Consider the following 12,265-nt stretch of genomic DNA (forward strand, 5'->3'; position numbering starts at 1 on the left):
GAATATATGTTATTCAATTAAAAGTTAGGAGTTGTCCTGAAATAAAGTTTTAATTAGACCAACAGAATGCTATTTCTAATAAGTCTACCTAAAAAACTTAAATAATCTTTGTCTATGACTTGTTGACATGTAATTAATGCAAAAGCTTTTCTTAAAAGACAGCCAGAATGGAATTGTAAGAAGGCTCTTACTCTGTCTCAGACAACATAACCTCTTCATTTTACCATCCCTGTTCTATTTGTATTTAGCTCTTAAGGTAGTAAATTGAAGGACAGTGAATTTAAGCAGGGATAGTAGTCTTAATTCATCAGAGAGCTGACCAGTTCTTTGTGTGGGAGAATTCTTTCCTCTACCTCCTTCCTTTTGTGTCTTTTATTTATGCCTCAGGCTCAGAAAGTTAATTGTATTCCTCAGGCACATTATCAACGTTGTTTGTTCAGGGCCCTTGTTTTATTTTATATCAGTCCCACCCCCATCCCAACAATAAGCACAAATCTGATGTTTCTAATAAAACTCAAGTTGTGCATTTGTCTTTGAAAAATAAGTAGTACTATTTTGTGTGTCTGAATTTTTTATTTATATAAAGGTTACTGTGCTATAAATTGCATTCTAATTCTTTTTCATTCAGTGCTATTTTAGGATTGATCTTTATTTCTGTGTGTTCATGTAGTTCATTATTTCTGTATTCTGCACAGTATTCCATAATAAACCTTCCATGTTTTACCTTTTATTTGTTTCCCTAGTGATGGGCACCTAGGTTGACTACAATGAACAATACTGTATTGAACAGCCTTATAATTGTTTTCTTAAGGACAGTTTCTCTGGAATATATGCCAGGAGTAGAATTATTGGGCAAAAGGCAAACACACTTACATATTTCGCTAAATACCATCTGGTAACTTTCCAGAATGGCTGACCCAGATTTTCCTCCCACCAACAGTGCTTGAGAATTCTCATTCCCCTTGTTGGGGAAATATAATTAGAACCAAAATCTCCCAGCAACCCAGAAAACCTCTGCACACAGGTAGAAGGAAAAGAAAACAGTTTTATTAATAAATAAGCATTTTATCAACTGGCAGTTGGGATGACCATCTGTATCAGCCATTGGCTTTATCCAAAGGGAAAATAAACTCATATCTTTATGGCAGAAGGTAGTTTTGGAGCAGAGCATCCACCAAAGTTAACTCTTACCCTCCCACAGAAACTGGGAGATAGGGGTGCTACTGAGAAATATGAGCTCTTTAACCAAACTTTAGTTAAGTTTCCCTGAGTCCTTTTTGACTAGGCCTCACCCTTGAGCTCTGTTCTTGGCCCTATAAGACCAGTTTTAGCAAGAATCCTTCTGGTTCATCCTAGTGGAAAATCTCTCAACCTTGATTACCTAAATGACTCCTCCTCGCCCACCCTCAGTATCATACCATTCTGGCCCTCCTTCCTCCACAATCCTATCAAGTCCACTTGTCCAGAAACCCCCTAATCCTTGATGTTTCTTCTGAGCAGTTTTTTATCCAGTGACCCCCCTCTCACCCTGCTGCTTGGCTGTAAGTCCCCACTTGTCCTTATTGTATTCAGAATAGAGCTCTATACTCAGTTTTCTCTTCCTCTATTGCAGTAGTTCCTGAATAAAATTTGTCTTCACCATTTTAACTTCTGCCCAGCCCTGGTTTTCTTTGACTCTATCTTCCTTGATGATTCCATTTCAAAAAGATGGCTCCCAGGTCCTTGAGAAAGACATTCCTGGGTAATAAAGCTGGCAAGTGGCTTAGATTTTAAAAGGGACAAAGAAAGACTTGTAATTATAAGTATTCTAAAGTAATGCTCTGAAAGAAAAGGAGAAAAAGACACGCAGTGCCAACTGGTGCCTGCTGAGGCCCTGCGATACCCCCAGACTTCTAGCCTTTAGGCGTCCTCCTGCTCCTCTTTAGAAGATGGAACCCCTGACGGGTGTTTGCCTTAGCAAAACTAATGGCCTTGGGAAATGACTAACTTCATTGTAGCTCAGGCTAACTTGTCTCAGCCCATATTTCCTCCTATCAGAGTCGTAAACTCCACTATCCTCCCATATACCAAAGCCCCTTACCTCACTCATAGCCAATCAAAACTCTGTTCCCCTATCCTTTTGTGTTCACAGTCCCTTCCTCAATAAAACACCCTGCATGTTCACACTTGAGGCTCACAGAGGCACCCCTTGTCTGTGTGGCCAGCTGTTGCCTATAGCAGCGTACCTATTAAAGTCTTTTTTTTTTGTTGTTCTTAAACTTCTCTTGGTTTTCGGTGAATTCTTTTTACCAACCTGCATCACCAGCCTGCCATGTGTCCCCCAAAGAAGAGTCTCTTTACCTTTTTACACCAGGAGAAAAAATTTTTTTACCTTTTGGATTTATATTTACCATTACACCCATATCTTTGCAAAATTTAGCGTATGTTCCCACCACTAGACTTTGAATTCTGTGAAGGCAGAATCACTTCTCTCTCATTTCCCATTGTGTTGACAGTTTAGTGGCTGTCACACAGCGAGTACTCAAGACAGCTTTGTGGAATGTATGAATACCAAGTTCTGTGCTAAGTGCTGCAATAAACAATCTCATGTTTTTATCAGTTTGGTGTATTAGACCTCTAGGATGCCCATAGCATCCCATCCCTTCTTCATTTTCTTTGGGAAAGCAAGAAGTTAGCAAATAATTTTTTTGTCTACAAACTCACAGGAAATTTTAAGTTTCCTCCACTTTAAGCAAACTAATACTATATGAAGATTGAAGTTCATAAAACTCAAATTGATAATGATGGTTTACTCTAAATGTCCAGCTCTTTATCTGGAAGATAGTTTCTCTCCAAAATTCGAGTATGTGTGGACACTCACAATATGATCTTACTTGGATTCAGGATCTTTACAGATGTAATTAATTAAGATGAGGTCATACTGAATTAGAGGAGCCCCTAATTCCAATGACTGGTGTCCTTATAAGAGTGCCATGTGAAGACACAGACACAGAAAGAAGAAGATCATGTGAAGACAGAAGCAGAGATTAGAGTGATGGAGTTGCAAGCTAAGGAATGCCAAGGATTGCTGGCAAAGACCAGAATCAAGGAAGAGGCAAAGAAGGATTCTTCCTGAGAGCCTTCAGAGGGAGCATGACCCTGTCCACTCCTTGATTTCAGGCTTCTAGTCTTCAGAGCTGTGGGAGAATAAATTTCTGCTTTAAGACACCCAGTTGTTGGTGATTTGTTACAGCAGCCCTAGCAAATATTTGCAGGTGCTGTTGGGGCTTACCCAAAGTTATACATACAAGAAGGGATCCAGACTAGAACTTAACCAAAGAGCCAGAAAGAAGATTAAAGTTGAGAGGCAGAGCCAAATCTGAGTCAGGCAGAGACAGGAAGAGTATAGCCTAACTTTCCTGCCCACTTCTGACATGAGGCAGGTTAAATCATACTAACATCCCTATACACACCATGACCATCCTGTTGTCTTTTCTAATCCATACCCCGGCTGGTCCAGCTCATTAACATCTCTCTCTTTCTACTACTACTGCCTTAGTTCAGGTGCATGATTTCTTTTTTACTGACAGCCTCTAATCTCTGCCACTGATCTATCTACCTCATTACCTCCAGGGCTCTGGTTCTAAAAAACAGATCTGATAAAGCCATGCTTTAAGAGACCCCCCTCACATCATCCTTTACATGTCTGTTCATTTGTGCATTCCTTCATTCAACAAATGTTTATTGAACTTCTGCTGTGTGCCAGCATTCTTCTAGACAATAAGGATACAGTTAGTGAACAAAATCTGTAAGAATGCCTGCCTTTATGTAACTTGCATTCTAATGGAGAAAAGACAATAAGTAAGTAAAACGTATAGCAGATTAGCTAGAGGTAAGTGCTAAAAAGAAAAGTAAAGCAGAGAAGGGAGATAGGAAATGTGTGTGTGTGCACGCACACACATGTGCGTTCAATTTCAAATTGGATATTCATGGAAGGCCACTATCAGTAAATGATGTTTGAGTGATGACTGGAAGGAGGTGAGGCATCATGACGATGTCTGGGAAGAGCATACAGGATTGGATGTGGGATGTGAAAGAAGGAGAGGATGATTTCAAGGCTTTGATCTGAGCAATTAGAGAAAGGGGTTGGCATTTTCTGAAATGGTAAAGCTGCAAATGAAACAGGTTTTAGGGGGTGAGAAGATATTAGAGCATAGTCTTGGATATTTTAAATTTGAGATACCTATTAGAAATGCAAATAGGGAAGCTAAGTAAGAAGTTGGACTTATGAGTTTGGAGTTCAGTAGAGAGGTCCAGGCTAGAAATATAACTTTGCATGTTATCGGCCTAAAGATAGTATTTAAAGTCATTAGATAGGATGAGATTTCCAAAAGAGTGGGTGTGAGTAGAAAGGAGAAGAGATTGAAAGATTAAGTTCTGGGACACTTGAATATTCAAGTTAAGATTGATGAGAAAGAACCAACAATGACTAAGAGTCTCTGCCATAAAGGTGGGAGGAAAACCAGGAATGTATGGCGTTCTAGTGCCAAATGAAGAAAACTGAGTGATGATAGGTCAGGGAAGGGAATTTAGGTGACTGATACTACTTAAAAGGACAGATTCTATAGAGTGAGTTCAAGAGAATGGAAGGAGAGATATTGGAGACCATGAGTATTACAGAAAACTGCTTCAGGGAGTTTTGCTATAAAAGGAAGAAGGGAAATGAGGCAGAAGCTGGAGGAGAAGTAGGGTTAATGAGGATATTTTTCAAGATGAGAGAATAATAGCATGCTTTTATGCTAAGGAGAGCGATCCAATGGGGACCAAAAAGTATCCAGGAGACAGAAGGAGAATTGTTGCAGCAGTATCCTTGAGGAGTTGACAGAAGTATGCACAGGTCACAGGGTTAGCCCTAGCTAACAGCTTTGACAGGAGAGAAAAGAGAGTGGTTGGGCACAGAAGCAGGTAGGTTGGTGTATGTGGTAGTGGAGGTATGGGGAAACCCTCTTCTCATGGTTTCAGTTTTCTCAGTGAAGTAGAAAGGAGGTCACCTGAGAATAAGAATTTGGGAAGATGCTGAGGTTCATTAAAAGAGGAAAATGTATGATTCAGCGATCCAGGTGCAACAGAGTATGATTGCCTAACAGCGTTACATTTTTTTTTATGGTATGATTCCTTTCTCATTTTTTTAACATTTTTTATTGAGTTATAATCATTTTACAATGTTATGTCAAATTCCAGTGTACAGCACAAATTTCAGTTATACATGAACATGCATATATTCATTGTCACATTTTTTTTCTCTGTGAGCTACCACAAGATCTTGTATATATTTCCCTGTGCTATACCGTATAATCTTGTTTATTTATCTATTCTATATATGCCTGTCAGTATCTACAAATTTTGAACTCCCAGTCTATCCATTCCCACCCCCACCACCTTGGCAACCACAAGTTTGTATTCTATGTCTATGAGTCTATTTCTGTTTTGTATTTCTGTTCTTTTTTTTTTTTTTTCAGATTCCACATATGAGCGATTTCCTATGGTATTTTTCTTTCTCTTTCTGGCTTACTTCACTTAGAATGACAACAGTGTTACTTTCTTATGAGTTTAGTGTTCAGGAATATAAGTGACCCTTGTCAGTATGGTTGTGATTTTTCTCCAGCTACATTCAGCTGTGTGTGTGCTGGCACGGAAGATAGGAAGAGTTGAATTTAACTAAATGTATGCACCAAAGTAAAAGGCTGCAGATAGTTTGAGAATATATTCACAGGAGGGTTAATAGTGATTGACTGGGTGTGGAAGTGACTCCATGAGGAAGGTAAGGAGATAAGGGTGTAGGATCTATGGATTGTGTATACCAGTGGGGTCACACAAGAACATCACAAATTCTTAGTACATCATAAAATCCAAAACCAAATTACCTCTTGCTTCCTCATCCCCACACCCCACTTTGCAGCAATTCCTCTGTCCACACCGAATGTATCATTTCCAGAGCATTGTAAGGCCTTGTAACACACTACTCTTTTGTATCCACTAGTCCCTAGGCCTTAAATGCTCTTTTCAACACCTTCACTCAATACCCCAGCAGACTAAGCTGTTTTCTCTTTCCAACCTGCACCCAGATCTTGGTTCATGCTTCCATTAAAGATGTAACACATTTACCTATGGTGAGTCTCTTCAACCAGACTGTGATATTTATGAGTTAGGGTTACATCTCATTTATCCTTGCATTCCTGTGGACTGTAACAAAGTAGAAACTTAAAAATAATACCTGAATGAATGAATGAGTGAATGAATGCCACCAGGGTAAAGAACCACCACCTCACTCTAGACCACAATAGAATCCAAACCTATTGATTGTTTGCAAACCTATCTGGTAATTAGAATCACTTGTAGAACGTTTTTAAGATTCTAGGGACATATCCCAGAGAATGCCAGGTAGTAGATATAGAATGAGGCTCACAAATTTACATTTTAAAAAGTTCTCCAGATGCTGTTAGTTATCAGTCATGATGGGATTCCCTGGCTAATAATGAAACTCTAACCAGAAACTGATTCAATGAGGAGGAAATTGGCTTCTTTATCCCTTCATTTTCCCTAGAAAAAAATACAAGCATCCTTGATAAAAATGTCCTTTTCCCACTGTCCCTTCCTCCAAAAGCTGGTAAATAAATTAACACTAAGATGATAGCTAACATTAAAAATGGATAGTATAGTACTTCTCCCAGAATGCTCCTCTAATGGCACAATTTTAGGTTTCTGGAAAAAAATTTTTTTTGACAAGAGAGTTTATTAACCTGAAATCATCTTGATGTTAAGTGAATAAAATCCAGTTCAAAGAAGTTTAATAAATTTTTTTAAAAATTCATTGACTTTCACAAGCAACAGGTCAAATGTCCAGGGGTAGAATAAGCCTTAGAAAAAATTACACATCCAGGATTCATTCAAATGGTAATATCTGGACTCAGAATTCCTCCATCTCTCTGATCTACTTTCATCAGTTTCATTTTCAGAGAGGAGCATCTCCATATGGTGCCAGGCTATCAATACGCCAGCTTAAGGACCCTAATGGAAGGAGGGTGCCCTTTTCCCAGCAGTTTCAACACAAGCTCCAACATTCAGGTGGATTGGTCTAGCTTGGATCAATGTTCAATGTGAATGCTCAATCTGCCTGTAAAGATTTATCCTAATTTCTTTTCTATCTGTAGTATTTTGCAATAAAATATTTGAGAGGTTAATAGAGCAAAGGTGAGAACACCCTCCCCCACTCCCACCCCTATTAGCTCAAATTTCTTGACTTGGTAAAGCCAATTTACTACAGGGGATTTGCTCCTGTTTTCATCTGTTGTGCCCCAGACTAGTGGGAGGCATCAATTTTGCCTAAGTCAATCTCCCACATAGACCCAGAGTTTCCCTCAGGTGATTCTTGCAAGATCTAGTGGGAATAGGAAATGTTAGTGAGTTCTTTTCTCTACAGATATACAGTCATTTTCCCAATGGCTTTTCCGGTGTTAAATCTGACATTTTAATCTCCAATTATCTGTCTCATGTTTATTTCCCAGTTAGTTTCAAGCTTGGGAAGGAAAGAAAGGGGTATTATTTATTTGCTTTTTAAAGCCTAATTCTGTAGTTTGGGTTAAATGTATTTGTGTATAATCCAAATGTTTGAAATTTAAAATGTATATTGACACTGAGGAAACCAGAATATTCAGTTAGAATAAGAAACTCTCTTCATTTTGGGAACGTGAAAGTTTGCTATACTATTACTGCAGACCTACCACTTAGCCACATGTACGGGAAGATGACAGAATCTGTAGAAATTAGAGCTGGGCTACATAGAAATACTTGATTTGCTTTATAAACCATGGCTAATGTGCACATCTGTGCACTTGACAAGAGGTCTTGGGAAAGAGATGTAGCACTGTTAGTAAATACGGAGAAATCTGAGGCAATTACTAGCTGTGGACAGCATCATTTTGCTTGCTATACCAGAATGATCATTGCATGTGCCAACCTGCAAACTCAACACCTGAATAGAAGCAGAATTTTAATTGTGTAAATATAAGATGAACACCAAGCAGAACATTAGATTGTAATTAACTTTAAATGACCCTCTTAAATCAGATCCAAGACTTCAAATTTGAGAAAGCCATTCACACCCTTGAAAACATTAGCAACATACAGTAAAAGCTAATACATACATAATGTTATTATCTCCCATGTGCTTTTATTTGTGTATATGTATTTATACATAGAAGGATTTAACCTAAGATAGTGGGTTTTGTATGAGAGTTGCCAGAGTTTTAAAGAGCTTGTGCTCCAAAGATCTTGAAAATTTAATTCACATTTTGTCTTAAAACAGAATCACATTTAAAATCATTCTAGGTAATCTTTCTTTAAAAGATATATTAGCAATCTTCCATTCTCATTTAAAAAAATCCCTTTTAGCAGAATGTCTATCCCCTGCCTGACCTAAATCTGAAATTCTATAGACTCCATTTTCGTCATCTTTTTTTGATCTTCTGTGAAGATAGCTACTGATCCCGATACTAAAAAGTTCATATTCTAGATCGGTGTTATTCAATAGAAATACATGTGAACCATATATGTAATTTTATTTATGTATTTATTTATTGAAGTACAGTTGGTATATAGTACTATATTAGTTATAGGTGTACAACGTAGTAAGTCAATATTTTTATAAATTATACTCCATTTAAAGTAATTACAGGTAGAGTATATAGCTCAAGTCGTAAGAGCCCATGCTTAGCATGCACAAGGTACTAGGTTCAATCCCCAGCACCTTCTCCAAAAAAATTAAAAAATAATAGCTATAATTCCTTGTGCTGTACAATATATCCTTGTTGCTTATCTATTTTATACATAGTAGTCTGTCTCTTAATACCATCCCCAAATGTGTAATTTTAAATGTGTAATTTTAAATGTTCTATTAGCCATAGTAAAAAAGTAGAAGTAGGTGAAATTAATTTTTTAACAATATTTTAAAAATCACATTTATTATCATTGAAGTCTTTTAAATTACAGTGTAAAGTATAACTGACATACATTATATTAGTTTCACGTATATGACATAATGATTTGGTATTTGTGTGTATTGGGAAATGATCACCACAGTAAGTCTCGTTGGCATCCATTGCCATATATAGTTACAGAATTTTTTTCTTTTGATGGGGAACTTTTAAGATTTACTCTCTTAGCAACTTTTAAGTATGCAATACTATGTTACTAGCTATAGTTGCCATGCTATGCATTACATCCCCATGACATTTATTTTATAATGAGAAGTTTGTAACTCTTGACTCTGTTTACCCTTTTACCCACCCCTCAGCCACCAATCTGTTCTCTGTATTTATTAGCTTGGTTTTCTTTTGAGGTGGGGGAGGGTTGATTCCACACGTGAGATCATACAGTATTTGTCTTATTTTGTCTGACTTATTTCACTTAGCATAATATCTTCAAGGTCCATACATGTTACAAAAGGCAAGATTTCATTCTTTTTTTATGACTGAATAATATTCATATGTATAATCATGTATATCAACCACATTTTCTATCCATTCATCTATTGATGGACACATAGATTGTTTTCATATCTTGGCTATTGTAAATAATGCTGCAGTGAATCTGGAGGTCCATATATCTTTTTGAGTTAGTGTTTTTCTTCTCTTCAGATAAATACCTGGAAGTTTAATTGCTGGATAATATGGTAGTTCTATTTTTAATTTTTTGAAGAACCTCTGTACTGTTTTCCGTAGTGACTATATCAATTTGTATTCTCAACCACCAGTGCACGAGGGCTCCTTTTTGCCACATCCTCAACAACACTTACTTGTCTTTTGGATGATAACTATCCTGACAGGTGTTAGGTGGTATATCATATGGTTTTGATGTGCATTTCCCTGCTGCCCAGTGATGTTAAGCATCTTTTCATGTGTCTGTTGGCCATCTCTATATCTTCTTTGGAAAAATGTCTGTTTAGATCCTCTGTCCATATTTTAATTGGATTATTTGTAGGGTTTTTTGGTTTGTTTTTTTGTTTTTTTGTTTTTGTTTTTGTTTTTGTTTTGCTATTCAGTTGTATGAGACTGAGGTTTGACTTCAGGGAAAGAAAACACAAAATAACCTTTGGCTTTGTAAAGATAGACATTTATTTATCTCTCATACAAAGTTGAGAGAGAGTGATCTGGGGTTAGTAAGGTGTCAGAGACTCAGCTTTTTTACCTTGTTGCTCTGCTGGGTATGGCCTCTATTAAGAGGGTCACCTCATGGTCTAAGATACCTGCAGCCTAGAGGAAGAAAGAAAAGGAGGAAGTTTCATTTTATAATCATACAGCGTCAGCCAGAACTTAGTCACAAGTCCACAGATAGCTGCAATAGAGGCTGGAAAATTTAGTGTTAATTTAAGGAAGCCCTACGTCCAACTGAAAATTGGAGGTTTTACTACTATAGAAAAAAGGGAAATGGATAATGAAGGGGAAACTAGTAGTCTTTATTTCAAGAGGGTCTTTTATAAACACAATAGATTTTTGATGCGATTGTCTTAAATACACCCATCACTGTTTGGAAGTGAAACAAGATATCTTTAGGGTTATATCTACTTTAACAGAATTAACCTAGAGATTTGTTAATTTACTGGCAAATCTACTGACTTTTAACATTTCAGTAGACAGAGATTCCAGTGGGTTGTTGACCTTAGAACGACAGCAGTACAAGAACTGGGGCTATGCTTACGGAATGTTCTGAGAGGTTTCTGCCACAGAAGAAGGTCCCCTCAATCTTGGCTTATAACCAGATCATTTGACATGACTTTTCTTTTTCCAGCTTCCCAATCTTGTGTTCACACATGCATGTATACAAATGCCTAGTTATTAAATTTGAGTTGTCATGTATTTAACAAATGTATTAAATCAAGAGTTTCTCTAAATGTGGACTGTTTTCTGGAGAAATGGATTAGCTGGAGAATAGACTCCATTTCCTCTTTTTAGCAGGTTTGCTTTTTTTTAATTACTGTTTAATCATTTTGTTAGGTATCTTTTTATTCTTCCTAAATATCTATAAATATCCAGAAGTTATGGACCTAGATTTTATTGCTTCTATGTTTCCCAGACACAAGTTTAGAACTAGAGTATTTGAATAAACAGATGTTTGCTATTTCTAATTAAAATGCACCGCTACTTTAAAATTATGTGTGAAATCGAGGTTAAATATTCAAGAGTTAGAGTTACGGATAATTCCAAAAACTCAAAGCCACACTCTTCCTGATTTTCTTCAAAGACAGTTTGCCTATTTTCTCAGGCTATATCCCAACAGTTGAAATCAAATTACTCTCATTCTGTCTCCCTCAATCAGTATTCTTAACTTCTGGTCCAACAAAAAAATCACTGTTTCTAGAAAATTATTTAAGTTGTGTGGAGACTTGAAACCATGTGATAAATAAATGGGTTTCTAGCTAAGGTTTTATGGCATCTTCAAGTGACTTCAATAATCTAAGCAGGTACAAGAAGATTCTTAAAATGAATTCACTTTTATTTAATTTAGTAAATAAATACATTAGTTTAGGTTTGTCTGAGAAATGGAGGGAGAGAGGAACCAAAGAGGGGAAATAAAATGTCATACAATCAGATAAATGGGAAGGATTCACCATGTCAGTTTGAGCCTCACTGTAATTTTCTCCACTAGATTGGGCAGCTCTCAAGGGACAGGGTCCCTCTCAGTCTTCTCTTGCCTTTAGGTCTCAGGGGTGCACTCGACAAGTAGTGGCTACTTAACATGTGTGTGTTGTGAAGTGACAGAACAATTAAGATTCCTTCTCATTAAGTGACCCCAGGAAGCAGCCTGTGAAATGTTGCCATAATATCCTTTTACTAACCAAAGCTGGTTGAAGTCAAATGATACTTGAATAAAAATGATGACTTTCAATAAATCACAGTTGCCTTTTCCACATCAGACTCTTTTTAGTAAGTTTAATTATGGTTGCAATTCTCATTTAGAACTATTTCAGTAGTCCCTTTGATCAGGTTCAAAGAGAAAATAAATGAGAAAAGATTTAAGCCTTTTCGAAAGTGGTAGATCCGAGAGTGGAGAAGAGAGAGAAGATGAAGTGATTATTTAATTCATCTGCAAACCTTGTTTTGAATGCCTCGATTCTTTAAGTTGCCAATAAGAATTTTCCAACTGGATATTCCATTCAAAGAAAAAACAACCCATTTTTTCAAGGTTTTTTAAACTGTTCTTAGATTTTGTCACCAACTTTCTTCCCTTA

The sequence above is a fragment of the Camelus bactrianus genome, chromosome 6 (assembly GCF_048773025.1).
Source record: "Camelus bactrianus isolate YW-2024 breed Bactrian camel chromosome 6, ASM4877302v1, whole genome shotgun sequence".
In the NCBI taxonomy this organism is placed as follows: Eukaryota; Metazoa; Chordata; class Mammalia; order Artiodactyla; family Camelidae; genus Camelus; species Camelus bactrianus.